Source organism: Corvus kubaryi, unplaced genomic scaffold (genome assembly GCF_017639235.1).
Source record: "Corvus kubaryi isolate FWS band 111438036 unplaced genomic scaffold, C.kubaryi_AGA036_p1.0 split1-131, whole genome shotgun sequence".
NCBI classification, from domain to species: domain Eukaryota; kingdom Metazoa; phylum Chordata; class Aves; order Passeriformes; family Corvidae; genus Corvus; species Corvus kubaryi.
The window spans coordinates 25,620,671-25,647,261 of NW_024582073.1; the positions used below are offsets into that span (position 1 = coordinate 25,620,671).

At 40.1% G+C, this 26,591-nt stretch overlaps 1 protein-coding gene across 4 annotated transcripts in view; it reads left to right on the top strand.

Annotated features, from left to right (window-relative positions):
* CTBP1 (C-terminal binding protein 1) overlaps positions 1–26,591 on the top strand; it is a 236,558-nt gene that overhangs the window by 103,017 nt on the left and 106,950 nt on the right. The gene's annotated exons all lie outside the window — the stretch shown is intronic.

Genomic DNA, 26,591 nt, shown 5'->3' on the forward strand with positions numbered 1-26,591 from the left:
TCTGTGTTTCAACTTGCAGACAAAATAGGCTAGAAGTAGGAAGCAACTCTAAACCAAAGGGTTTTTCAGCAAAGGAAAAGCCCCAGATTTGCTTTTGTCACGTGGTGGACATTTATTGTTGACTAATAATTATGATTTGTTGTATTCTGACAAAGAGACATTGGTGGGGGATTTTTTGCCAAGGGGAAAAAAGATGACATACATAGGAATACTGCTGTCTATAAAAGCCAGAAAGCTTGAAGGCAAATACAGTAAGCTGGAAAATGGTGGTCTGTATCCTTAGTAAACAGAAAATGTAGGGGAGCAACTGCAATTACATATTTTCACACAAATGGGGAAAAAACCCCTTCAGCTGGGCCTGACTCGCCAAAGCCGATTAAATGCAGGGGCTTAAAGAGAGGGATGATGAAAAGAATAAGGGAAGAAGATGCCAAGTATTTGGCAAAAGCCTAGTGGGGGAACATGGTTGTCACAAGGGCCATTGGGATAAAGTGTAGAAGATGACTTCAGGTTATAAGAAGATGCTGTTCCTCATCAGTTTTCTAACTTGCAGAGTGGAAACAGCACAACTTAGATCTGTCCAAAAAGGCTTATGAAGAGTGAGGACAAATTTCTGATCATGCTTTGCTGTGAAGCAGTGGCCTGATGGCGTTGTCTGCTGAGGGGAAAAGTTAGAGATGGCTGAGGTCTCCAGGGAAGATGGAGAGCAAAGTGCTGGTTCTGCTTTGGTCTTACTGAATGTATGTTCTGCGCCTTTGCAAAATTTAATATTAGTGTCATCTTGGAGAAACAGAGGGTGTGAGCTGTCAGCATAAGAGTGATGGAGTTTGCTCAGATCAAGGAACAGGAAGGGCAGAGGAAAGAGCAGGATGTCAAAGGATCTAAACCTGGGTGGATGTTGGAGGAGGAGAGCTCATTTCTGGGAAGGAAAGGCATGTCAAAAAATAGAGTTAGGAAGTGATAGCCTTGAAAAGGTCAGAGCTGGAAAAAGACAGAAGCAGTTAACAGTGAAGGTCATGAGTTTGAGAAGGGTGAGACCGTTACAGATGCATTGGGTGAGTCGGAGTTTAGCACTGACCACAATTTGCCAAGCAGAGGTGGTGAAAACTGGAATATAGGGCTGGAAATTGAAGTATTTTCTTCCTTAAAAAGGATTTCTCCTTCATGTTTTTTGACCTCTAATGGATTCTTGGTTTGAGAATTATTGTGGTTATTTTCTTGTTCTTTTTCTCCCTCTTGTTCAGGCCAAAAATAGAACTTTATGTAACAATCAAAGACACGAAGTTTATTTCTTAATGGAGATGTTTAATGCTAACACGTCAGGACAATGTTTTGGTTTTGTTTCTGTTCCATTCCTCCAACCAGGAAAAGTCACATGAAATTTAGCATTAAATCAGAGGCACAAAAGGTTTTCTCAGCAGAACATGGTGTCAATACTTCGACTTAGAAAGGAGTTGTGCAATTCCACACTGTATTTCTCCTCTTGCAATCCACTTGTCACAGTATGTTGTTCCCATTATGAGCTCATGCTTCAGGAAGTTGTGCCACTTTTTTTTAATTTAATTTTTTTTATCACAGGATTTTCAAATTGAGTGTATCTGCTCCCTATAATTTTGAAGCAGAGAAAGAGACTTCCTAGGGCATGTCCTAGCCTTTCTATTTCTGTAACAAAGATCTACAACTTGGTGGTAGAAGACAAATGATGCATTTTGTCAGGAAAATACCACTTTTCTAAGTGGTTGTCAGGGCATGTCTGAAGCAAATACAGAAAGATTAAAAGCAATCGTCTTATGTAAATGTTCAGCAGGACTCCAGGAAGCAGATATGGAATCAACAGTCAAGAAACTTTGGATGGGTTGAAATAAATATCTCGTCCTATGTATTTCCATAGTGGTGTGGGCTTGTAAATTATGGGGCCAATTGCAAGGAAATACTGAATGTTGTTTTATATTGGGATTTGGATACCAATAAATAGATTTTTGCCTGGGTTTCATTACTTAAAGAAATGTTGAGTAACCATAATGTAATTTTTTAAGCAAATCAGGTTGCAGTGAGAGAAGATATTAGTTAAAATTCCAAGTGATTTCAGGAGTCATGTAACTGCCATGGAAAGTCACTGAAGATTTATCAGCAATATATTTTGATGAATAAAGTATGTGTGTTGCTTTATACTTCTGACATGAATCAGGAAAACCCCTGCAAAGAGGCTCAGGAAGAGCAACTGTATTTTACATCTTGTCCATTGTTCCCTTTTAGTCTGGCTCTGTGCCCTTCTAATAAAAATTTGTGTTTCTATAAATTCACATTACATTTCCATCACATTTATATATATGTAAATTATATCAAGATATCAAATACTTTTGGAATTGTTCATTCTTCATGCCAAGATGTGCTCACTGATAAGCTGTAGACAGTTTTTCAGAGATCTATTAGAAACACTTTCATGAGCCTTTCCCTCTCAGTTTTGGTGCTTTTCCAGAAAGAAGCCATTGCCACTTTTATTCATAATTTAGTGTGATTATCTGTCATCGTCCCAAAAGGATTCTGACAGAAGGTTGTCCTAATATGAAAGGCTTTTTAGCTGGCGGTGGCAGGAGTATCCTGCTGGTCCCTCAGGCTGCAGGAGGGGACTGAGGCATCGAATTCCCACGTGCTCACAGTGGAAACAGTCTGATGGGAGCCTCTGAACTGGCATTGTCTTGGATGTAGATCCACTCTTCGGAAATTATTGCTTCAGTTTGGAAACTCCAGGTGACTTCGTTCCCACCTGGCCCAGTGCTAACCCTTTGCACTCATCCAGCAGCTTAAGCATTGCTGGTCCTCCGGTTCCTTAGAAAATGTAAATTTTGAGTTTCATTTTAACTCATGGCACACCAGCTAAGAGGAAAGGAAAACTGATACAAGCTCTTCATGGTACAATTCTGCCTTTTTAAACACCAGGGATGCACAGCTCAAGACAAGTACTGTTAAGTCAACACACTTTTTTTTTTTTTGTTAGCACTGGTGTATTTTTGAGAGATGAGGATGTCAAGCCCTATAAGGGAATCCAACGTGTTTTTGCCCAACTCCTCATTTCGTTTATTAGATCTATTTGCAAATCTGTTTTTGTCTTGATTCAACCAGATCTCATGGTGGTCTATCAGGAGTCTCTCACCTTCTTCATCCTGTTTAATGCCAGCACTTCCTGAGCGCCACAAGGAATGCACAGTGGTTTATTTAGTCATGGTAAACAGCTTCACATCTCTTGACTTTTTTGATCACTCGCTGTTAATACATCTTGACCTCAGCTTGGATTTGGTGTTCTGGTTACTTGTGTTACAGCGTCGTTCCATCACTGGTGATAATGTAGCTTCACGGCATCTCCTGGACTTGTTAATCAGTACATCAGTTTCCCAAATCATTAGGAATTAGTAGTGTACAAATTGCATTTTGGAGCCCTGTTTTGAGAAGGAGTTTGGATTGGACAAGATGATCTTGTTCTCCTTTCCAGCCAAAGTTGCTGCAAGATTTTGTGCTGAGGTTTTCTCTTAATCCTTTATTGGCTGTTTCTTCTGTGTGGATTGTTGTTCCTCTGGTTGTCATTCATTGTGTGTTGGTCCAAAGCCACTCCTTGATATTCAGCATTGACCATTAATTTAGTAGACTAGCATTTGTTAATTAATCACTCTTAATATTTACTTTGCCCTGTTAACAAACAGAGATACTCTGGTTCATTTATCATAGGCTTGTCTGAAACCAGGGTTCACCACTGAGGTTCCTCTACCCAGGCTCTGTAGATCTGATCCTGTATTTCCTTAGCTCCATGTCCTGATCGTATGAGATCCTTACCGTATCTACATCAGAGGCTGAAGGTGGTATTTTGGGAGATTGCAGGTCTCCTCCTTGTCAGGTTTCACTTCTCCTTGGTGCTGTCAGTCCCTCTCCCAAGCATCCCAGCTCTTCATTTCCACAGCTCTTGCGGTTGTAGTTGGTGTTTTTCATGCATTGCAGCAACCCCACCGCTTTGATTTCTTTGATCTGGCTGCAGCTTTTTATCAGAGAAACGGAATTTAAATTTCAAATTTACACTTGTTTAGAGTTTGTCTTGATAAATGTGCTTTTAGTTGGGTAAATCACTTTTCCACTGAAAAGCTGTAATGCAGGGAATCTGCAAGTCATAACCAGCAGCAAGCAGGTTTTTGCAAAGATGATGACGAGCACTGCACTACAAGGTGAAAATGTGACTTTCAGTAAGGGTGGGGGTCCCTGGAGTGGTTAGAAAGCACTGTGTTGTGTACCCAGTGTTAGAACGGGGGTGGCGGGAGGAGTGGCTGCTGGGGGTTTGTTAGAAACTGAACTGGCTGGTGCCTCAATTTTGCTGGCAGAAGATGTTGTCCCATCATTGTGCAGCAGTCTGGGAGCAGAGGATTTGCCTCTCAGGTGGGGAAATGGGCAGTGTCAAGCACATCAGGGGCATGGGGGACAGACTGCTGAGGGGAAGGTAATGCCTCCTTCCCTTAATTTTCTAAGGGAAAACCTGTTTTATTCTTTAAAAAATAATAAAAGTTGACTTTGGCATCTGTTCGAATTTAGGAAGTTATCAGTGCAAATGAAGAGACAGCTGCTGACAATGTCAGGTTGTTGTGTATGTCCATTTCAGTCCTGTGTGTAGCAAACTAGAATCCTGTGTATTTCTATACACATTTATTCCTAAAAATTGTGTATTTGGTTGCTCTTACTTTCTTAGAAATTCTCTGCTTTGCTCAGTGGGTTACTCTTTAGATTACATAGAGTTTGAGTGGCTTTACTTGATAGTAAAGGTAATTTCAGAGCAGTAGTGCCTCCCAAGGATTGGAATAAAGCTGTGTTTTAGTAGTTACCTTATTTTGGTGGACACTTGTTTTCAGGGAGGTAGAGAAATCTGTATTTGTCCTTTCCAAAAAGGAAATGGAAAATGATTTTATGGTAAATTTTAAAGGAAGATATTTTAAAAAAATAATAATCCAAGAGATTGCAGATCCTTTTGCTGGGTGTTGTTACCTTGACCTAGTTTTGAATATTGCAGCTTCAAGTAAGGAAAAAACAACAACAACAACAACAAAAAAAATCCAAACCAACCAACCAAAAAAAAGCCCCAGAAAAAAAGCCCTGAAAAATGCCCCAAAAACAGGAAAAAAAAAAAAAGGAAAAAAACCTCCTATTGAGAGTTGCTTTCTGGAGACATTCCAGCATGGGCTACTATTTCACATACATATTTAATAGTCTTAATTCATATTGACAGCAAAAAGAGCATTGTTACAATGGTACATCTGACTTAGATTAAATATGCTGTTTAAATGGAGCACTCTAAAGGGTATGAAAGTGTTTATAAGTTTAATTTCATTCTCAGTTGTTACTAAGGCTGGTTAAGAGAGCTGAAAAAGTCTCATTTGCAACTGTTTTTCTTGCTATTGCCAAATATTGTCATTCCCCCTTTTCCTCCTCTTGCCTGCAGGTTTCGAAAGGAACCAAAATTAGCATGCTTGTCCTTATTAATTACGTTTTCTATTTACACAGTATGATGTGACAAAATGAGTTTCCTATTGTACTAATATCTTTATGCCACCACAGCTCTGGGAAGATTATTGTTTCTTTCTCTTCCTCCACAGAGACAAAACCATTTTTTAAGTTTTCAATTAGTAAGGTGGAATCTGAGGAATAAAGACATGAAAATATCTTTTTTGAAAATACAATTTTTTTAAGATGAGGCGTCTTCCTCCTGTTTGCAGTGACAGGAATGTGAATGGTGCATCAGGGCCCTTACTGGTTGAGGTGGATGTTCTTAAAATGATGCTGTTGCTGCAACTCAAGACACCTGGTTTCAGTGGTGCCCAGTTTAACTCTCAGGTTTAGCTTCAAAAGGTTCTGAGTAATTTTTTTGTGTGGTGTAAATTACTTTCTGCTGATTACAGCTTCTTTTTTCCTCTACTATTAGTTTGCTTGCCATGTTTTAAAAAACCAACAGTATAGGTTGAAACTGTAGAAAATTAAGTTGTCTGCACAGATTTATAGTATATAAATTGTCAAACTGCAGGATCTTTTTAATGGGATTATTTTTAATAAGGGTGATAGTGTTGATTTAACAATCTAGGTTTCTCTATGACATTTGACTTCATACCATACAACATTTTAAGTAGAAAACCAGAATGATGCAAAAGGAACACTCTAAAGATTAAGTGGATTAAAAATGGGCAGTTTGTACCAGAGTCCTGTAGAGAATAATTTTTCATCTTAATCCTTGCTGACGTTTTTTATCCATGATGTGGGAAAAAATTGTAAAGACATCATTGATGTTTGTAGTTTAGACAAAGATGGAGATTACTGAAGACAGGAAGTCATAGGCACAGATAGCTCTGGATCACCTGGTTTAATGGGGTTATTTTAATATATGATTCAATAAACTGGAGGATGCAGTCAGATGCACAGAAGCAAAAGCTGCATGTCATACTTGCAGTGGTGGGTTAACTCTGTGGATGAACATGGACTTCCAGAGCTGCCTTTGCAGAGCCGTTGCCAAAATGAGGTATCACTCCCATTTCAGGCACAGGGAATTGCTGCTCCAGGGCAACTGAGAGCTGGGTCCCTCCATTGCGTGGGGAAAGTTTTGGAGAAGATGCACGAAGATGATTTAAAAGTCATGTCATCTGAGATAGAAGAGAGATGCTTTCCTAATCTAAGATGAAAACAAAAAATTGTCCGAGGTATTGTAAATTGGACAAATTTAAGGTAGATTCGAGGTGATAATGTTTAACCCCAAGAGTAATCCCTCAGAGCTGAGGGGTGTGGAGAGGATGACTAACATAGCCTAGGGAAAATGGGATGAATGTGCAAGAGTTTGGGGAGGGAACCATATGGTTAGCAGTAGAAAGTAAAGGTCCTGTCATCTGCAGCTCCCTGCACAGGACCTCTCAGTGGAGGAGCATCATCCGGTGGGTTCTGCGTGGGAAGGAGTGGAAATGTTTTAAGCTGAAGTGTATGTTGTAAATCAGAAACAAGAAAGGTGAAAGAGAGTGAGTGAGCTGTGCAGTGACAAGCAGGAGAAAAGGGCTCCAGGGAGATTTTCTGCCATTTTCTGACTTTTTTTGAAGGAGAATCTTAATGCCTTAAGAACAAAGGAGCAAGCAAAAGCCTACAGAAATCACATGTATTTTAAATAGTGCCAATTCCTAGAAGTGAGGAAAAAACCCCACAGAGTTTCAGAATTTAACAATTAAAAAAGTGAGGAGCCAAGGCATTTATGTTGTTCTGTTGCCTACTGTACCTAACTTTGGGAAGCTTTGTAATTATTCCCCAAAAATATTTAATATTCAGAAATCACAAGTTTGGCTGGTCTTTTACACTGAATTGCAGCAGCTGCACACAACCTACTGTGCCAATGCTGGGATTACTTAATTGTGGAAAGTGACTGAATTCAGCTGCCCAGAGGTTGGGGCAGGGAAATCTCCATTACAGCATCTTCAAATTTGCAGAGTTAAGAAAACCCAGTGGGAACAGATGAGCAGGATTCCCACAGCCAGGCCCTCCCCTGGGGTCCACAGCAGCATGGGTGGTTTGGCATGTGAGTGAGATTATTTTTTTTATTATTGCTTTAAAGCTGATATTAAATTAAAGATTGTACAGGGGCTTCTGCCAACCAAAACAAAAACATTTACAATCCAAGCGGGGCCCTTCAGGGGTGCGTCAGAAATGAAAGTTTCCAAAATTATTCAAGTATACATGAAACAGCTGGAACTGCTTTGGGTTATGTTCTTGGTGTTTTGAGGTAATGCTATGAAAATCAAATATGTTTATTAGGTTCATAAGCTTTGTGCAAGAGTTTCACTAGGACCACTTAATAGGCAGTTTACATTTGGAGATCTGTCCTTTTGTAAATGATATCTTGCACAGTTTTAATGTCTCTGGCGTGTATCACTGTAACCAAGTCTGAAATTAGCGATGGACTCTTCTCCTGAAAATTAAACCCCAATTAATTTCAACTGGAAGGAAACAAGTACTTCAGAGAACTGTATTTGGAGAATGAAGTGTTTATTATTGTTTGAAAGCTTGGGGATATCCTGCTTGAAAGAAGTCAGGAGTTCACTGGCACCCACCCGCTTTCCGTTCCCTCCCTCACGCTGGGGAGTTTGATCTTGGTTTTTTTTTTTTTTTTTTTTTTAAATGCAGTCTTTTAAAGGTATTTTTGCAAAGCAAAAGGAGTCCTCAGCATTTGTATTTATTAAATGCAATAGCGATATAAAAAACAATGTGAGCATTGCAGGTAGGTGTAACCTCTGGATCTTTTGTAGAGAAGAAATAGGCTGGATTTCATTAGACCTTGCTTCAGACAGCTCTGTATCTAATTAGGAAAATAAAACCCCAAAGTAGATTCACCAGAAAATCAGCATAATGATTTTCAGTGGAAGGGCCATAAAGTTTGGAGTTAACATTTTGGAAGGCTGATCAGGACCCAGCATTCAGTGCGAATCTCTACAGCGCAGGCAAAGATGATTTTTCACTTTGTGGAAGCTAATGCTATCCACTCATTTCCTGAAAGCACCTTTTGTAGGTACATTCTAAATAATTGGAAAGCAAGAAACACAGTTTTTCTCTTTTTATGGGTTTCCTAAAATACCTCTCGTGAGCTATTTCTTGTTGTCTTGAGGGAGGAGGGAGCGCAGGGGTTGCCATGGCGATGCGATTTCGGTTCCATCACCAGTCAATACAGCAGTGCTGTGTTACACGCTTGGCCCATCTGTTCCCCTCGGTGGAGACCCCATTCAGCTGGAGGTTTCTTTTGTATTCACAAAGTGGGGTAATAAGTGACCTTTTATTATAGGTGGAATCCCTGCGTGGGTGGAAAATAACTTCTTTCAGATGTGGATGCTCTCTTTGTAACAAGGAGAGGAAAATAGGCTTATTTTAAAATTCAAAATCAAATTGCCAAAAGCTTTTCTGATATAATATTTTTTCAGGACTAATCTGCAGGCCCAGTTCAGAATTCCAAAATGCCCATTTGAGCCCAGTGCTTGAATGAGCAAATACGTTCTGTATCACGGCACTGGTTTCACTGCCTTACTTTTAACTAAAGCCATTTTAAAGAATGTCAAGTCATGAGGTTGTTTTTTTAGATTTTACTTGCTGGTCGTGCTTGTAACTGAAAACCAAAAAAAAAAAAAATGGGAATAAGGTTTTTCCCACCAATTAAAACCCAAACAGTAGCACCATTCATTGAGGCTTTAGCTGGAAAAGGTGAGCTGCACTGACAGGGATGGAGGCATTCCGGGACGGCCAGAGTGCTTGGCCCTCCCTGGCTGGAGGGAAAATCAATCACAGTTTGCCGGGGTTGTGTAACCCTGACCCTGTGTTCATCCCTGTTATTGCCTTTTGGGGAAAGACTTGTTTTCCTCTCTGCTAAAAAGTCCCGTGCTCCTTGCCTAATTTCCCAGAAAGGGAATCAATGCATAGTGGTTTTTTTTTTTCCTCCCTGCATTTGATACCATCATATGGTAAATATTAAGTTTCTTTGTTTTTCTGCTTCAGAAAAAAACTTACTTTATTTTCTTAAACTTAGATTAGTAAGAGTCTGCATGGTAGCGGCGCCGTGGCAGACATGCTCCAAACAACTGGCAAAGTTTGGATCAAAAAAAATCTGAATTCAGGCAGACCTTAAAAACATGAAATGTAAAATACAGAAAAGTATATGTTTTTAAAAACCATTCGACTTGATGCAGGTGAAGGAAGAAACCAGAATTTCCCTGACATTTCTCCATTTTTCAATATCTTGCCTCTTTGTTTTATGGCTGAAGAGGAGATTTAACCTGAGTTTTCTGGATATTCCTGGGTTGCAGCGCCGAGGAGAGCAAGCAAGCCCTGTCTTCTGTAGGCTTGGATTTGGACCACAGTGACAACTTCCCAGCAGAGGATAAACTGGTTGCTCCTGTCAGCGTGATCTGTAGTGTTCACATGTCACTGAACTTGCTCTTCCATCTGGGTGCAGGTCCCTTTGGGGTCAGTGGGGGTTGCCACTGATCTTCTGCTGGATTAGTATTGACCCACAGAGGACTTGGGATCTCACTGAGGAGGGTCTTGGTCAAGAGCTACGTGGGGATGAGATTGAACAGGAACGGCTGTTATTTGTTACAAAGCCTTAATTAGGAATCCTAAGAACTATCTCTTGTTTTTAATTTTCTGATTTATAATAACAGAATCTGCATAAATGGAGTGTTATTGTACAGCATCCTTACTCATCTAATTGAGCCTCCTGCTCGTAAAAGGTAATTAAATACAAGCTGTGTAGCTGTAATTAATGAGTAAGGGTGGGATGTCATCGGCTGTGGATCCTTTACCAGTTGTGTCTGTTGTTTCCCAGTGCAGCACTGGGGTCCACGTGGAGCTGCCCAGAGGTGCTGCACCCTGCTCACTGTCCTACCCTGTGTCCAGCCTGGGTGTGCAGGTGTTTCAGCTCCATCATTAGATGAGGGTTTTAGCACAGGGCAGATGTGCTCATGACTTTGGTTTTACCTGTATGACCTTTACATCTTCACAGGATGGGGAATCATGGAAGCACCATTTAACTTAGTTCCTTCAGAGATTTTTTAAAATACATAGTTGACCTAAGTTACCAAAACCTTAACTTCCCTGCAAAGGAAAAATGCACTAAGCCATTTTAGGCTTTTTGTTAATTCATTTGGAAGTCAATAAAACCCCTGGTTATTTAGTTGGATGTGTAGTACTTTTTGTTAGTACCTCCTTAGTTTTATCCCAGGTGAAGCAAGACTTGGCTAGAAAAGTTCGAAGTTGGTTCATCTTCTAATTTAATATTTGGTATTTTATTCTTATTGAAAAGATACATTGCCTGCACAAATCTTGAGTTGTCTAAATTCTTCGAACAAACTGGTCAAGTAATCACTGTTAATTGTACACTAAGGAACTGTGTTTTGTATTTTATATTTTTTATCTTTTAAAAACATGAGTGAACAAATGCATCCCCTTATGTTAAGAGAGAAATGAAACTTGGTTTGTGTTTACTGCAGTCCTCACTCTGAGCTGTATCGTGGCAGGACCTTCACTTTTTGTTGCTGGTGTAGAATCTCCTCATTGAAGTATGTTTAATATTGCAGTTTCTGAGACAATAATTGACTGTTGGTCACTGAAGAGGAGATTTTTTTAGAAACTCCCCCAGCTCTGGGTAGGTGGTGATAACTTCCGGTGATGTCTGTTGGTCTTAGACCTAATTTCCATTCAGTAGCTGAATCCATGCTAGTATCTGAAGTACTCAAAAGACAGGACCTTTTTCTGTAGCACTATCAAACCTGGTTGTATGGGGGTAATTATTGTTTTTTAATTATGTTGCAGTAAAAATTCCCAATTATTTTAAAGAAATTCTGAACAGTCAAGAGGTGTTTTTCTTTTTCTTCTCACAGTTCTTTTCTATTAAATGTAGTTCTGATTCTCTTGGCTTTTTTTGAAATTGATACTGTTCAGTTAGTCTGTGCTTGTATCCAGGGCCCACCCAGAATAAAACTCTACTGTGCAGTACAGTAGTGTTTAGTTTTTTTGACAGCTTGCCAGGAAAAGATTTTCTGTTTGTTCTCTTACAATTTTAAAGTTACACTTGTCACTCTCTGTGGGCATCGGGAACCAGCAGCAGCTAAATGCCAACCAAAAATACTCCTGCAGGCACTCAGGCACTTGATTTTCTCTCTCTTTCTTTAAATGCCATTATTTCCTTGTAGTTGCAAGGAAAATGAGGCAGTGCAGGGAGTGGGGGCATTTTCAGGAGGAAGCCAGCTGTGGAGTTACACTACAAAGCTTCAGCCTTGTGCAACATGCAGTGCTACATTGAACTGGACCCCTCATACAAGATACTTCAGTTGTGTTAATAAAAAGCACAGCAACCACACAGGGAAATACTGTATTTTTTAAAACAGGCGATTCAGTGTGATTAAACGTGGACTTAAATTGCTGAATAAGGATGAACTGTAGGAATGAACTATTTGGGCATGCTTTTGAGTGTATTTTCCACCACCCCCTGTAGCTGGTGTGCAGATGTTACCTGTTCCAGGTGTTGCTTCCACTCTTGATGTGGCAGCAATGCCTGGAAGCAATGCCTGTTTGGACTTTGTCGTTCCCAAGAGTGCTAACAAATACTAATTGACAGTATTATTTAATGGTTGAGCAGATAATAATGTATTAGTGAAACTTACTTAAACTCCATTAATTTTCTAATTTTGCATGTTGCTCTGAGGTGGGGGTCGGTCTCTTTTCGCAAGTAACAAGTGACGGTACAAGAGGAAATGGCCTCAAGTTGTGCCAGGGGAGGTTGATGAGATATTGGAGGTTGATTGGATATTAGGAAAAATTGCCTCACTTAAAAGGGTGCTACTGTGGTGGCATTTAGACCACCTTAGCTTGGCAAACATTTTGGACTGGTTGCCACTGTTTGATTTAATACTATTTATTTCCAGCTTGTTTCTCTTTAAGAAATGATAATTTGTTCAAAACATAAACCTGTTTTTTCCGTGTTAAGCCTGTGGATTCCCAACCATCCCTGACTGCAGCTCAAGAGCTTTTTGCCAATGACTTCTTTGTTTTCTTTGTAGAAAAATTCGTAGATGTTAAAATTGCTTCAGCAAAAATCAATTTCAATTAGTCTCTGCTTTGTTACTTGTTAGCACTTTCCAGGGAAGAGGTTCAGCAAGAGAAACTGGAGGATTTTACCTTTGTCACAGGATATTGGTAGAGACGTTTCTAATGGCCTCATCCAGAGGATGGAGATGGGAAAACAAACAAGGCTTTTCATAAACCTGAATTCTGTCCAGAGAATCTTGTATGTTTTATGTATATCTGTTTACACAAAGAGAGAAATCATCCAGCCTGGGTTCTGTATGGAGAAAGCACATGGAAGATACTTTTCAGCTAAGTTTGTGATGTCGTATTTCAGCTCAGATGAACTCAGCGATCTGTTGAGAGCAGGACAGTGGAGATCACAAAACTAGTTCGGGATGGTGGTACAGAGTTTGATTCAGTTTGAAAATAAGGTTGTTGAATGGCATTACTACAGCACTTACAGAGTTTATAAAAAATGAATTGTAGATCAGATGGGGGATTATATTTGGAAAAGTGCATTTCTGTCCTGTGTACTGTGGCAGTAAATACTTCATGAATGCAAAGATTTCAAATTAAATATCTGGTAATAGAAATGTATTTCTATAATGCCAATTCCTGCCATTGAACTCTAAGTGAGAGACTTCCAAATGCCTTCTTGTTCTACACACTGTTAAGTAAAAGTAGCCTTTGTTAGGCAAGGAGGCTCTTAAATAAGCCCCTAAGACATTGCAAGTCCTTCGTCAACCATGCTCCTTTCTGTATTACAGATGGATTTTTTTACACTTAGTTATCCCAGAATTTTACAAATGGCAGGGCTATGTTCATGAATTGCTAGATTTCACAGAACTTCCAAAAAATTTATTTTAACAAGGCTCTGGATTTTGGATACTTCTCTCCAGGTAGAAAATCAGCAGTTTTTACTTGCAATTTTGCCTGAATTTTCTGCCAGCCATTTCAGCTGAAATCCTGAAGAGTGAGTTACAGGGTAATAAATTTGTCTGGCTGGGGGGGACCCCACCTTTTGTGGTAAAGCAAGCCCAGATGCAGCTGAAGTTTGCAGAAAGTCTGAATGCAGACCAAAGTTTGACTTATATAGCAGGAGATCTCCACAGCACAAGAAAACACCTTGCCAGGTAACTGGTGCTGGCAGCAGCGCAGGAGAGTTCCTGGGTATCTCCACGTGGTATTTTTATGGGGTATTTCACAGCTCACACAAACACACCAAGCTGGTTTTAAATTAACAGCTCAAATGCCTCAGCCCTTGCAGGGGCAGCGCTGAGCTGAGTCTGAAGGAGCTGTGTCTGCACTAACCCAGCTTCTTGGGTGGCTTGTGCAGCTCCTGCTGCCCTGGCACTGCTCTTACACCTCCCCAGGTGTGGCCCACAGACTGAGGGGAGGATGTATTCTTTCTTGATTTATGATGCCAGAATCCTGTTAACATCAGCAGGTCAGCTGGTCCTGTGAAATGAGCACCACGGGCAAAAGAAAAAGGTACTGAGCTTTTATATACATATATATTTGATATATGCATCTAAGTGCACACACACGTATAAAAATAAATATATATGAGTATATATAACCATTTTATATATATTTATATATATATATATATATATAAAAATACAGCCAGTTTAGTATAGGAAACAAATTATTCTGCCCCCAGAGCATGGCGTATTACAAGTAAAATAGTCCTCTGCAGCTGAGTTGCTGCTCTGATTGTAGCTTGATGCGGAAGCTAAACTTTGATTAATCAATGTTTTTATTTAGTCACCTGTAGAGTACGATGAAGTTGTTTCATACCAAATTTTAAAGGTGGGAACTGCAGTTACCTGAGTTACCGCTCTATCATGAGATTGTTTTCTTCATTATAGCTAAAAGTGCTCTTGTTCCAAGTCACCTAATTTAAAGGAATAGTCATGCAATTAGTCATCTAATTGAAAGAAGTAACAGCTCAGATAATACGAAAAACCTGCTTTTCATTTGGCAGAGTTTATAGTTAATATTGGCAAGTTTTCTCGTCTTCATTGTTTTTTCTGCTGAAATATTAGACCTGAGTGGGGAGTCAATAGCAGCAGAATATCTGAGCAGCCCCAAGGGGCTGAGTGGAGCAGTTCCAGATGCTGAAAAAATTTTTATATTTTCTTGTATTTTGTGAGAGACCAGTTGCAGTACTATTATTCTTTCATGAATTTTAGGAAAACTTGTTTTATAACTAACATTTGCTCTTGTGGAATCTCTGCTTCTGCACCTTGAATAAAAGTGGGCTATGAGAAGGGTTTCTTTGCTCAAAAAAAGTAATTTAAAAAATGTTAGTAAATGGAGGAGAAGTCTTGTGTTTAAGACCTTTTTGAATCTTGATAATCTTCAAATAAGAATTTCACATATGTTATCTTGTTATATCTGATATTACTCTGTGTCACATTTAATTCCTGACCAGATTCCTCATACCCATACCTACTGCTTTCTTTCTAAATCCCTGGACAGTAATCTGTTTAATGTATACCCCCCTCTTCACTTACCACAGCTCTTGCAGGTAGAGTTAAGATGCCTCAGAAGGATGCAGGAAGAATGAAGAACAGCAAGTTTTCCACAGCTGTCCTTGCACCTCTTTCTGCCATGGGACCCGTGTGTTCCTCTGAGGCACCACAGCTGAGTTAGGCTGGGCAAAGCTTTTTCTGCTGAGATTCTCCTTTCTTGTGGGGTGCTGGCACCTTTTTCACTGGTTGTCTCTGACAAATACTTGGGCATTCCTGTTCTCCCACAAGCGCTTGCCAGTTCTGTGTGTTGTAGCTAATTTAGGCATTATCCTATATTATATGTTATTACAGGTAGCTCCTCAGGAATTTGGGTCGATGCAAATATAATTCTGCTGGCCAGGAACAAATTTTTAAAATTAATTTTTATAAAAAATATATTTATTAAATTGCTATTTCCAAACGCGAACTCAAATTTCAACTCAGGATGACAACACATTTCTCAGCACCTGGATGGTGCCTACTTGGAGGCAAGGCAGAGGGCGATGCTGGTAAAAGTTGTTGCACATTCCCCAGCACAAACAAGCTGGAATAACCTGTGCAGAAGTGCTGTGGGGAGCAAGGAAAAGGCAGGAGGCAGTGGGATGCCCCATGCTGGGCTGGCTGATGCCATGGATTTCTTTCTGGTTACAGCACTGCCCCTGTGCACAGGACTGTAGGTCAAACACACCTCCTTATCTTGTCCTCTGGTTAAACCAAGACCTTGACTGGCTCACTGGGTTGCTCACAGAGGTGGAATTCAGGTACAAGCATTTAAAAAACCTGTAATTAACATTTTTGATGCTTATAACCTCTGAAATCTGGCTAATCAGGATCTCATCTGGTTTATTAGCTGCTTCTTGCCTTTTTATTTAGGTTTCCAGCTCTGGCATGTGAGCTGGAGCCTCTCTGATTAACCATCCTGGATGCTAACTTTGGGGGTTTAATTATCTTCCTAAAAGCCAGCATGTTGTTACCTTTCTAGAAACACATGCTTAGTTCTTATGCAGATGTTGTTCTTAAAATCTATTTTTGTAAACATGTTTTTTTTCTGGGCCAGGAGGTTTCTGATAGCTATATATAGCTCTGTGTGATTTCCTGGGGGGGGGCAGCAGCAGTAAATCAAGCCCCATCAGTCAGGTATGCATCCCTCCTGCAGCTCCCAATTCTCACGAGAAAGTTGAAAGAATCATGAATTAAATTACACTTAATTGGTAATGAATTTAAATTCATTCAGTTTGCTTCAATTTCTTCTGCTGCTTGGAAAGTAATTTTAAATTAAAGATACAGATACTTGCAGAGATCACGATGTCTCAGAAAACACTAAAATAGGGATGTTGAATGATGCATTTAACTGATGATTGAAAAATTTAATGTAATCTTGTGGAATGGGTGGAAGTACTTAGACTTTCTCCATCCGTGACTTACAAAGCCATGATTCTGTTGTTTTTACATCTTGGTGTTTCACACACACAGATCAGCAGATTATAATTACTCCTACCTGATTATGGCTTAATAACTAATTTTTTTCTTTTGGAGCTGTATTGCTTCTTACTGCTGCTCAGGAAAACTTAGACAAAAACTACTAATTTCTCTTTCTTGTTTCCTAAATGTTTTTGTTAATTGTCTATACTAAGGTGTTGTTTTTCTCTAATGAATGTGTGAATGTTATCAAGTGATACAACGGGATTTTGCAGGTGATTGCCATAATACACCTATATACCATTCAGGGAACTTACACATCTGCAAATTCCAACTGTGTAAAAAGAGCCTGGGAGTGAATCTTACAGGCATAACATTTCACATCTGCAGAAATTTTCTTTCCTGCATGGACAGTTGAAGGGAAGCTCCAGAACCAAAGGACTCCACATACAACTCTGAGAAATGGGTTGGGTGTTTTGGGCACCATGTGTATGTGTTGTGAGTTAATCCCTGACTGCTCTTCGTGGATCCATGCAAGTTGTGTGCTCTTCCAAAGTAAGGGAACTTTCTGAAAGTGAAGCTTTAAAAAACTGTGTCAGCCAGACATCAAGTGCTGCAGTGAAGATGTTCTGGGGTATTTGGAGAGCTGCTCTTGTCATGGTCTTGACTGGAGATCCTGAAAGGAAAGTGAATGCATACCACATACCAGTCCTGTCTCCTATTTGAAATGTTGAGGTTTTTCTTCATTGGTTGCTTTCTACTTACTTGAGGTGGACCCATGAGCTTTTGCAGAGAAGGGAAGATGATTGAGCACTTTTAACTCACACTTTGCAATACTTGGAAGTCATACTTTTATGGTTTTATGCTCCTCTTTCTTCTAGAGTTTTAAATTTTTAAATCCATCTTTGTTTTTATTTTCAGTCACATAAAATTCGCTGGTTTATATAGTGAAAGTTTAAAGGTTTGGAGCTTTGAATCCTGAGTTAAGGAAATATTTATGATTTTTTTTTAAACCAAGCAAAACACAAAGCTGAGCCTGGCCCCTTCCCATCAGCTGTGCTCTCTGTTAGCTTCTTTAGGCTCCAGCTGAAATGGAACAGGCAAATCAATAATTGCTGTTTAATAATGTGTTAGTAATAATGCAGCTGCTGGACTGTGAAAGCTCGTATCAGCCTTTTTGCTTTGCTGGAACTGTATATGTGCCACAGGTAACTCCTGAGTGAGTTATCTGTTGAGATCTGCTGCTTATTTTATATTTGATGGCCAGAATCAAAGAGAAAGCTTTGGATAAAGGATGAGGTGACAGATGCAGAGATGTGCCAAGAGTTCATCACCTCCTGCGTTATGTTATTCCATCAAACAGTTAACAAATAGTGGTACAAAGTATTCATGTATTTAGAAAAAACAAATCATCCAAGTGGCCTTGCACCTGGATAAATAGTGCAGAGCTCCTGCAGCTACTGAATCAAGTTAATTTGGGCTTTTTAAAATATACCTGGAGACTTTGTGTAGTTCAGCATCAGTGCCTGCAAGCGGGTGGTGCTGAATGGCATTTGTGTGCTTTTGGAGCGAGGTCTGGAAGAGGGTTTTGATTTTCTGTGATGTTATTCCTGAAAGTTTCTGATAGAAAAGCCTTTTTGACATGGTGCTGTGCCAGCAGCCCGTGAAGCAGTGATCAGTTTCCCTGGGAAGGGGCAATTCCAGAGCCCTCTTGGCTGTGCTGTGTCTGTGGTTGCACAAACTGAGATTCTTGTTTGCATTCTTGGTTGAAGTCTCTGAAGTATGGTTTGGACTTCCCCTTGCAAGACTGTTCTTCCAAATGAGTTGTTCCATGGAAGACCTTCAGGCTCACAGACATCATGTGCACCGTGAGAACTTCCCAGGCATTCCTGATACGTGGATAACATGACTGGAGAATGAATGGAAGGAATCAGTGAAGTATTCAGGAGTGGGGAAAGGAACATTTTCTGAGGAAAATTTCCAAATACCTTTCTAAAGGAGAGTAAAGTTTTTCACAGATGTTAACACTGGCTTCAGGGGATTCCTGGGGGTATGCTTTTACCTTGTGAAAAGAACAAACCTGGGTAGCAAAGTAAGCCAGTGTATTTATTAAATGCAGAAAATGGATGTCAGTGCTCAATTAAGGTTGAGAAGTGAAACAGGTAAAAACTTGTGACATTTAGTGTTACATTACCCTGACTAGTTATTGTTTATTTACAAGTAAATATACTGGATTAAATTTTAGTGAATGAAAAAAAATAGTGCCAAAAAAATGCTGAAAATACAGCATGTATGAAATGAGATGGAGTTAATCAATATAGAGGGTTAAAATCTAGTGAATGAAAAAAGCATTGCTAAAAATACAGCCTGTATGAAACGAGATGGAGTTAATCTTGGTGTAAGAGTCCACTAGCCAGGTGGGGTTTGCATTTCATATATTGCTTTTTGGAAGCATGCCACTGATAAACTTATACATTTTTTCCCCCATTTATCCCATTTCTTCTGTAAAGGTGATTCAGAGTGTACAAATGCACATTTATGTAATTACAAGAAAATGAATAATTTTTACAATACTGCCACAGAGCCATCAGCCCATGCAGCAGTAGGCTGCACTGAAGTACTTGTGACTAGAAATTTTTCATTGCCTCTGCTGTTGCAAAATTTCCCTGCGTTTATTTCCAACTTTCAACACCTCTTTCCTGAATACACTTTAATCTTCAGTGCTGTCTGCATTAAAAGAAGGGGAAATGAAAGATAGAAGAAAAAAAAAAAAGCCTGTAAGAACTGTGAAACAAACCCAGTGTAATTTAACTGAGGAAGGATGGGGCAGAGGCTCCCCTGTGCTGCAGGTGGCTTTTTGTTCAAAGCACTGTGAAATACCAGATAAAAGCAGTTTTGAACTTGTAAGTGTAATCTGGCCAATTGTCTAAAATTCTCAGCAATCGTCCTTTTTTAGCAAGTTCTGTGAAACAAGCCAAGTGCAATGTTGCTGGTTTGGGTTTTTTTGTTAAGTTGAGCTACTCTCTAATTCTGTAAGCACTTTTCAATTGCAACGTTGCATTTTCATCTCAGTTATGATTTTATCTGGGGTGAGTGAAAATTACTTTTAAAAGTAGTTGGACTAATTTTACTTAAACTTTCCAGTGTTTGCTTCACGTGAAGCTGCCTGCCCTCATCATCCACAGTTCATCTCTGCCTGCAAGCCAGAAGGGGTTGGGTGGATGCTGGTGGGAACTCCAGCTCACACTGCTGAAGAAACCACAGTCTTGGGAGAATTCCTCTGAGTAGGAGCACAGGGCAGTGTATTAAGAGTATTCCCTTCTTCTGCTCCTAGCAGGATGAAGGACACTGAAACCAAACCCATATTAGGTACCACAGTTGATTCTAAAAGGCCAATTTTCAAATACTGAAAAAAAAAAAAAAAATTATTTTCATCAAAGCAGTTGCAAAGTTGCATCCTGTTTAATGCCAGCTTCTACAAAAAAACAGAATACAGCCTACCTGCAGAGGGTAGGTTTAGATGGGATATTAGGAAGAAATTCACAGTGAGGGTGGTGAGGCCTGAGAACAGGTTGCCCAGAGGAGCTGTGGCTGCTTCTGGTCTGGTGGAAGATGTCCCTGCCCATGGCAGGGGATTGGAACTAGATAAGATCCCTCCCAACTCAAACCATTCTGTGATTTATGATAAAATCTGGTATTTTCCTAAGCCAATGAATCTGTTTCTGCTTTCAAGTATGTGAGAAACAGAAGAGGCTGATGGCAAGATTCTGTTGCCACCCACTCTGACCCCCGGCAGTGCAGCTGGGCTGCAATATATGCCCCTCTTCAGGGGGATTCTGTCTGTGGGAATTGAGACTGGGATGTGAGAGGTGAATTATTAAGAGGAAATTCACAACAGAGGCAAAAGCTCTGTGGTCTATAGCAGCACAGAAGTCCCTTCCTTACCTTTATTGTGGAGCTATTTCCCTAAAAAGTGTTATTATTTGTTTGGAGCTGTGTGAGGCATCGAGCAGGGTTGTAGCAAATGAAAGCAGCAGCTTGTGTGTGAAAGGTACATGGCTCAGAGCAGCGTGTTGCTGTCATTATCTGTGCTGTCAGGTGTCTGCACTTACAGCTGTCATGTAAGTGGGGTAGAAAAAAAGGAGAAGCTGCTGTACTTGGGCTCTGCCTGTCACTTTTAGCTGAGAGTTTGGCAAGTGAAGATATTTTTTTTCTTCACTTAAAAAAAAATTAACTTATTTAAAACACTATTGTTGAAAACAAGAAGTGGATGTATCAGAGGGCTTGTGGCTCCTCCATCCTCTTTCCATCCTGCTGTCCTGCTCCATGGGAGTATGTGGCAGGATCTGGTGCTGCAGCTGCAGCCAGCTGCGCTGTGCAGCTCCACGTCCAAAAATGTTTGCCCCGATTATTTTTGCTGATGTTATTGCCTGTTCAAACATGGCAGAGCTTTGGCCTCACAACACCTCCTGTGTCACAACTGATCTTTTATTTCCAGTGAATGTTAACATTTTCCAAGCAGAAAGAATTGTTCTTTTTTGTTTTGATTGGTGTTTGTTGGGGTTTTTTTAAGTGCTCACACTGGAGGAATTATAATATCCTCGAACATCACTCACATACATACTCACATCATCAGGCTGACTGACAGTGAAAGGGGCTGGCAGACCAAAGGCAGAATCTAGAGCCGTCTTTGAACCGTTGCGTGTCATGTTCCTGCGCCTGGTGGAAGTGATGGCTTTAAGGGGCAGTGCTGGACACCCCTGTATCCCTGGATTAGTGCAAACACCCTCCTTTTTTGGCTGTAGATAAGATGCTTTCATGAGCAGCTCATGTGAGTAGTCAGCAGTGTAAAAATCAAAGGTAAATGGTCTGGAATGACAAAACCATGAGAGTTTTCTGTGTACCAGGTGCAATTGTGTGGCTGGAGCTGTTGCAAAGATGTCAGCCTGGGGGGCTTACAAGTAAACAAGAGAAAATTAATTCACTGAATTTTATTTTTCATTTTTGTTTTGGTATACATGTATGTCTTCCTTGTTGTCCCCCCATGCTAGGCTGGTATTTCTGCAAGTATTTTAGAATTTCATTTGTTTCCAAGCTTAAAAACCAGTTAGAAGTATATAATTTAACCCTGCGAGAGAGTTACATAGATTCATTTTCTTTTTTAAACTTCCGTCAGGTCCCAGTGCACTTAGGAGGAGCAATACAGTTTCTCCCAAGCAAGTGCTTTGCACTGTGGCCTGGGGTCATCTAAAAACTGTATCAGATAAAGTTGTCATAGACGTTGCCTGACATGGGAGTGATGGCGTAAGGAATGTGTTATGTATCGCTTTTGCAGTTAGGAAATTACAGAGCAGTTTCATTGTGGTGCTGAAATATGGTATTAATCACTTTGCATTACTGGTACAGCATTTATCAGTCAAGTTTTTTACTTGATTAATAGACAGGGCTTTGGCTTGACTGTTTTTCAGCAGTCTACCCTTGTTTGTCTCAACGACAATTGGTTTTTATCACATTGGTGCACATCTGACAAAAAGAAGGCGCTCCGGATCATTGGTGGCATTAGTCTGGCATTGTCTTGCTCTCCCTTTATTAAAACCCCCTTTGTCCTATTGTTGCTAAGTGATCTATCCATCTTAATATTTTCCTGATGTCTAAGCTACTGTCTGTTAATGGCATCCTAATGCATTCTGAATTGACATATTTCACATCATTTAAACTCTGCTTACCTATTTATCATGCAGAGGTCATAACTTAGTAAGTGAAAGTCACTCAGAGGATATTTCTTTGCTATTTCTCTAATTTTCTGTCGCTGTAAGGAAATTGCAGCTCTTCCACTCGCTTATTGTACCGTTGTGATAAAGGCTCTGCCTCACTCTGGCATCCGATACACAGAGGAGCTTTGTACATTTGATTTCCTTCTCTTCCATTTGTGTCAGCCTGACGTGATATTAAAAACTGGGAGCAAGGATGTTTTGTGCAGCCGTTCCTGGCCCTGGGAGGAACAAAGATGACCTGGCTGGTGTGGCATCCATCCTTGCACAGGGAGACTATCAACTCGGTGCTTGCTGGGGCCGGGATTACGTGTCACTCAATCTTGTCAAAAATTCTATGAATATTCAATGAGGATTTTAATGTATTGTCATCAAGGAAGCAATTTCTGTGTAGTCATATTAAGCATGTTGTCATCTCTGCAGTTTAAATACATTGTTTTGCCCATGAAGTGACCTTAGGCAATTTTAAAATGGTCTCGTTTTTTCTCCATTTGCCTTATACCAAATAAATTAGTTTTACCTAATAGGAAAGAACCTAATATGGATCTAACACATTTGTATAGGGAGAAGCACATTTTAATAAATAATCAGGGTATTACTCTACGTGTACCAGGATTTATCTTTTCCACTTACGCTTGCACAGAAGGTTTGAGATATGGTCAGGTTGGCTGCAGTCAAGTTGTTCTCTAACCAAGGTTTCATAATGAGGTTTCAATTTTCAAAGGGGGGTGTTAATTTAGCTCCCTCCTTGCACTGCTGCTGATGTTTAAATCACTTCCTGCCTCATCGTTGTGTGTTTAGGTGTTGTTTAAGCTTCATTGCCCAGGCAAGGTTCTCGTTTGCATAGATGGTGTATGAGTGTTTTTTGTTGGATATGGATTATTGTAGGAAAACCAAATGGGTTCTAGTAAAGTTTAGATTTTGAAGTTTGTTTTCTTGTGGACTTCCTAGATTGCAGATTTTTCGTGAGTGCGTATCTCTGTACATAGTGAGACTATGAACATTGTTTTTTGAGAGCAATGCTGTGATGATTCCTTATTGCATATGTCCTAAGTAACGTATTTTTCTTCTGAAATCAGAATAAACTATTTCAGGATATACAGAATGTGGCATTTTAAACTGAAATGTGAACAGCAGGGCCTTGTTAGTCACGCCAACGGTTGTACTGGGAACAACAGGTGTATTGTTGGGTGGACTGGAACAGTGGGACGTCTGATGTGTACTGAAATCGAGGGAGAAGGCATTAGGGTGTGAAAATACTTTGTTCAAATGCTGTTCATTAGAAAACCTGAAAATCCTGAAAAGTACAGAAAAGTACATTTTGCTTTACAGCAATTTGAGAAGTAGACTGCTTATTAACTCAATTAAACGGCGTTTTAAGCCGGGAAGAGAACGGTATATTCAGAGCTCCAAAGTGTACCTCTGGGCCAATGCTTTAAAAATTAACTGGAAAATTTTAGTACCTTTTAAGTTTGTGTGAGAACATGAAAGTATCTGATTTTTCAGAGGATGGATTATCATCACTTCCAGGCCCAAGAAGTAGTCACTTTTGAGAAATAGTCTTTGTTTCTAAGGATACCGAGCCACTTTCTTAAAAGTGATTGCATTCCTGCACCGAATGGCCCAGCACTGGAGGAGAGGTTTCTGCCAATTTTGCAAGATGAGATTCACAGCCTCCAGCTCTGCAGCTAGAATTGAGAAAACTTCCTTAGTATCTTCCCAGGATTGTTTCCTCTCTTCTATAAAAGCTATCTAAGTAACTTGCTGATAAGAACCTTCCAGAAGTTTATTTTCCTTGAGTTACTTCATGTGTTAGTTGTGTGTGAGTAGTAATGCTCTTTGGTCCTATCCTTTGCACATGGATAAATATGCTGGTTATACTGGATAAAGCTGAACTGTGTTTATGGATGGATGGACTTCTGGACTTTGAATGACAGGCTGTGAGGTATGTTTCCTTCAAAGACACAGAGATAGCCATTTGTAAATAAACAGGTAATCCTTGATGGAAAAGAATTGATAAAACCAGTAATGACTGATTTAAATTATCATGATGATACCTGAATTTATTTCTTGTTTATTGAAATCGTCGTGATAATCTAAAATTCCTCATTCATATTCAGACTAGAGAAGGAAGAACATAACACCTCATGCATTTTGATACAAGCAAATCCACAGTGTCATTGGTATTTTCTAGGAATTATTGAAATCTTGAAAAGCAGGTGCCTGCTGTCAGGACTGAGGTGTTGCATGTGCTGGGTCAGGCAAGGAAGGGCTGTCCTTAGCTGAGAGTCAGTACATAATGAGTCCCTCAGAGCTGGTCTGCTATGAACATTTGAAAAAATGAGTATTTTGTGTGTGTGTGTTAGGCCAACTCCCAGATAAGGATTAGTTGTGTTGTATCTGGGACAAGAGAATTTTTGACCTTGTTTGCGCTAAAAACTCACATCCATGCTGCAGCCATGCCTGGAGGATGGAAGGGTCAAGAGCCAAGGCAGGGAGGGAATGATTCCAACATCAGTGATGTATCTATCCAACCTTGACTCATGCGTTACCGTGGCTCTGTAGGTGACAACCTTCCTCCCATAGTCCAGACGTGAGAGTCACAGAGAAAAAGAGCTGGGGTTTTGCAGTGGAAAATGCAAGGTTTCTCTGGGAGCACTGGCACTGCTAATTTTCATCAATAAGTAGAGAGTTGGATTTTCTAAATGCAACACATCCGTATTTGATCATCTTCCTAAGAACAATTTTGGGCTCATGTGCAATAATGTGCAGGGTCCCAGGCTGTTTGCAGTGATTTTCCATTGTTTTGGGAGTCTTCTTCACTGAGCTGTTCTGCAGATGGAATTGGATGAAAGAAAAAAGAGAAGAATTTTTCAGATTGATCACGGCCAAACAAAATTGAAAGAACATCAAGCTTCCCCAGTTCCTGATAGAGGATATTTACAGTATAAAGCAATATGAGTTTTCTTTAAGCTTCGTGTTTTCAACCTCTTTTTTTTTAACATTTCAAAAGCCCTGTGGTAAAGTCAGAGCAGACTAGAGCAGAATTAACAAATCTGACTCTAGTATGCCTGCAGGGCTCTGGATATACATATAAAGTAGTAATCCTGTCTGAAGTGATTTCTTCTGAGTTGCTCAGAAAGTCTTTTGACGACTTTGCGTGTTTAAAAGCATTTATTGTTGTGGTCAGAAGAAACGATATTTTTCTCATGATTTCCACTGAGAAAAGACTTTGTGATTTTCTGCTGTTTCTAACATCTTGCTAAGTCCACAAGCAATTAGTACTGAGGCCCTGGAGAAGGAGTCGTGCTTCATGGCATTACTGCATTTCCCCTGAAATGTGTGTTAGATTTCAGCACTGCAGACTTTAATTTCGTATTGTTTTGCATTCTAACCAAGCATTCAACTGTATTGTTTAAGCTGGCTACATTGCACAGTTGCACTCAGGTTTTAAATGAGTGCATAAATATTTGCAGGGAAGAGGAAAAAAATCTTTACTTGTAGAAATGACTTGTCGCTAATTAATATAGGATCTACAGGCATTGCTCTTCATTTAAGCCTGTAGCTAATTGCTGTGTCACTGACTTCTCAAAGCCAGACATCTATAATACCATCAGCTGAAATTCTAGAGAAGGATTTTAGGGATGTACATAAATAAAAGTATTGAATAATTAGTAAGCAGTGTATGTAAAGAATTTTATGAAAAGTTCTGTGAGCTTTTCTTTTGCCACATGAGAAACTGAGGAACAGAGGACAGACATGAAAGATCTTAATAAAGACTGGAATTTCACTCTTACGCCTCTGTGTTCAGTTTTGGGCCCTGCATGACAGGAAAGATATTGAGGTGCTGGAGCAGGTCCAGAGAAGGGCAGAAGAGCTGGGGAGGAGTCTGGAGCACAAATGTGAGGAGGAGCAGCTGAGGGAACTGGGCGTGGCTCAGCCTGGTGAAAAGGAGGCTCAGATGGGACCTTACTGCTCTTTACAATTCCCGGACAGGAGGGTGTAGAGAGGTGGGGGTCAGGCTCTTCTCCCAGATGAAAAGTGACAGGACAAGAGGAAATGGCCTCAAGTATCACCAAGGGTGGTTTAGATTGGGTGTTAGGAAAAATTTTTACACAGAAAGGGTTATCATGCATTGGAGCAGGCTGCCCAGGGCAGTGGTGGAGTCACTGTCCCTGGAGGTATTTAAAAGACATGTAGATGTGGCCTTTGGGGACATGGCTTAGTGGTGGCCTTGGCAGTGCTGTGTTAGCAGGTGGACTTGATGATCTTGGAGGCC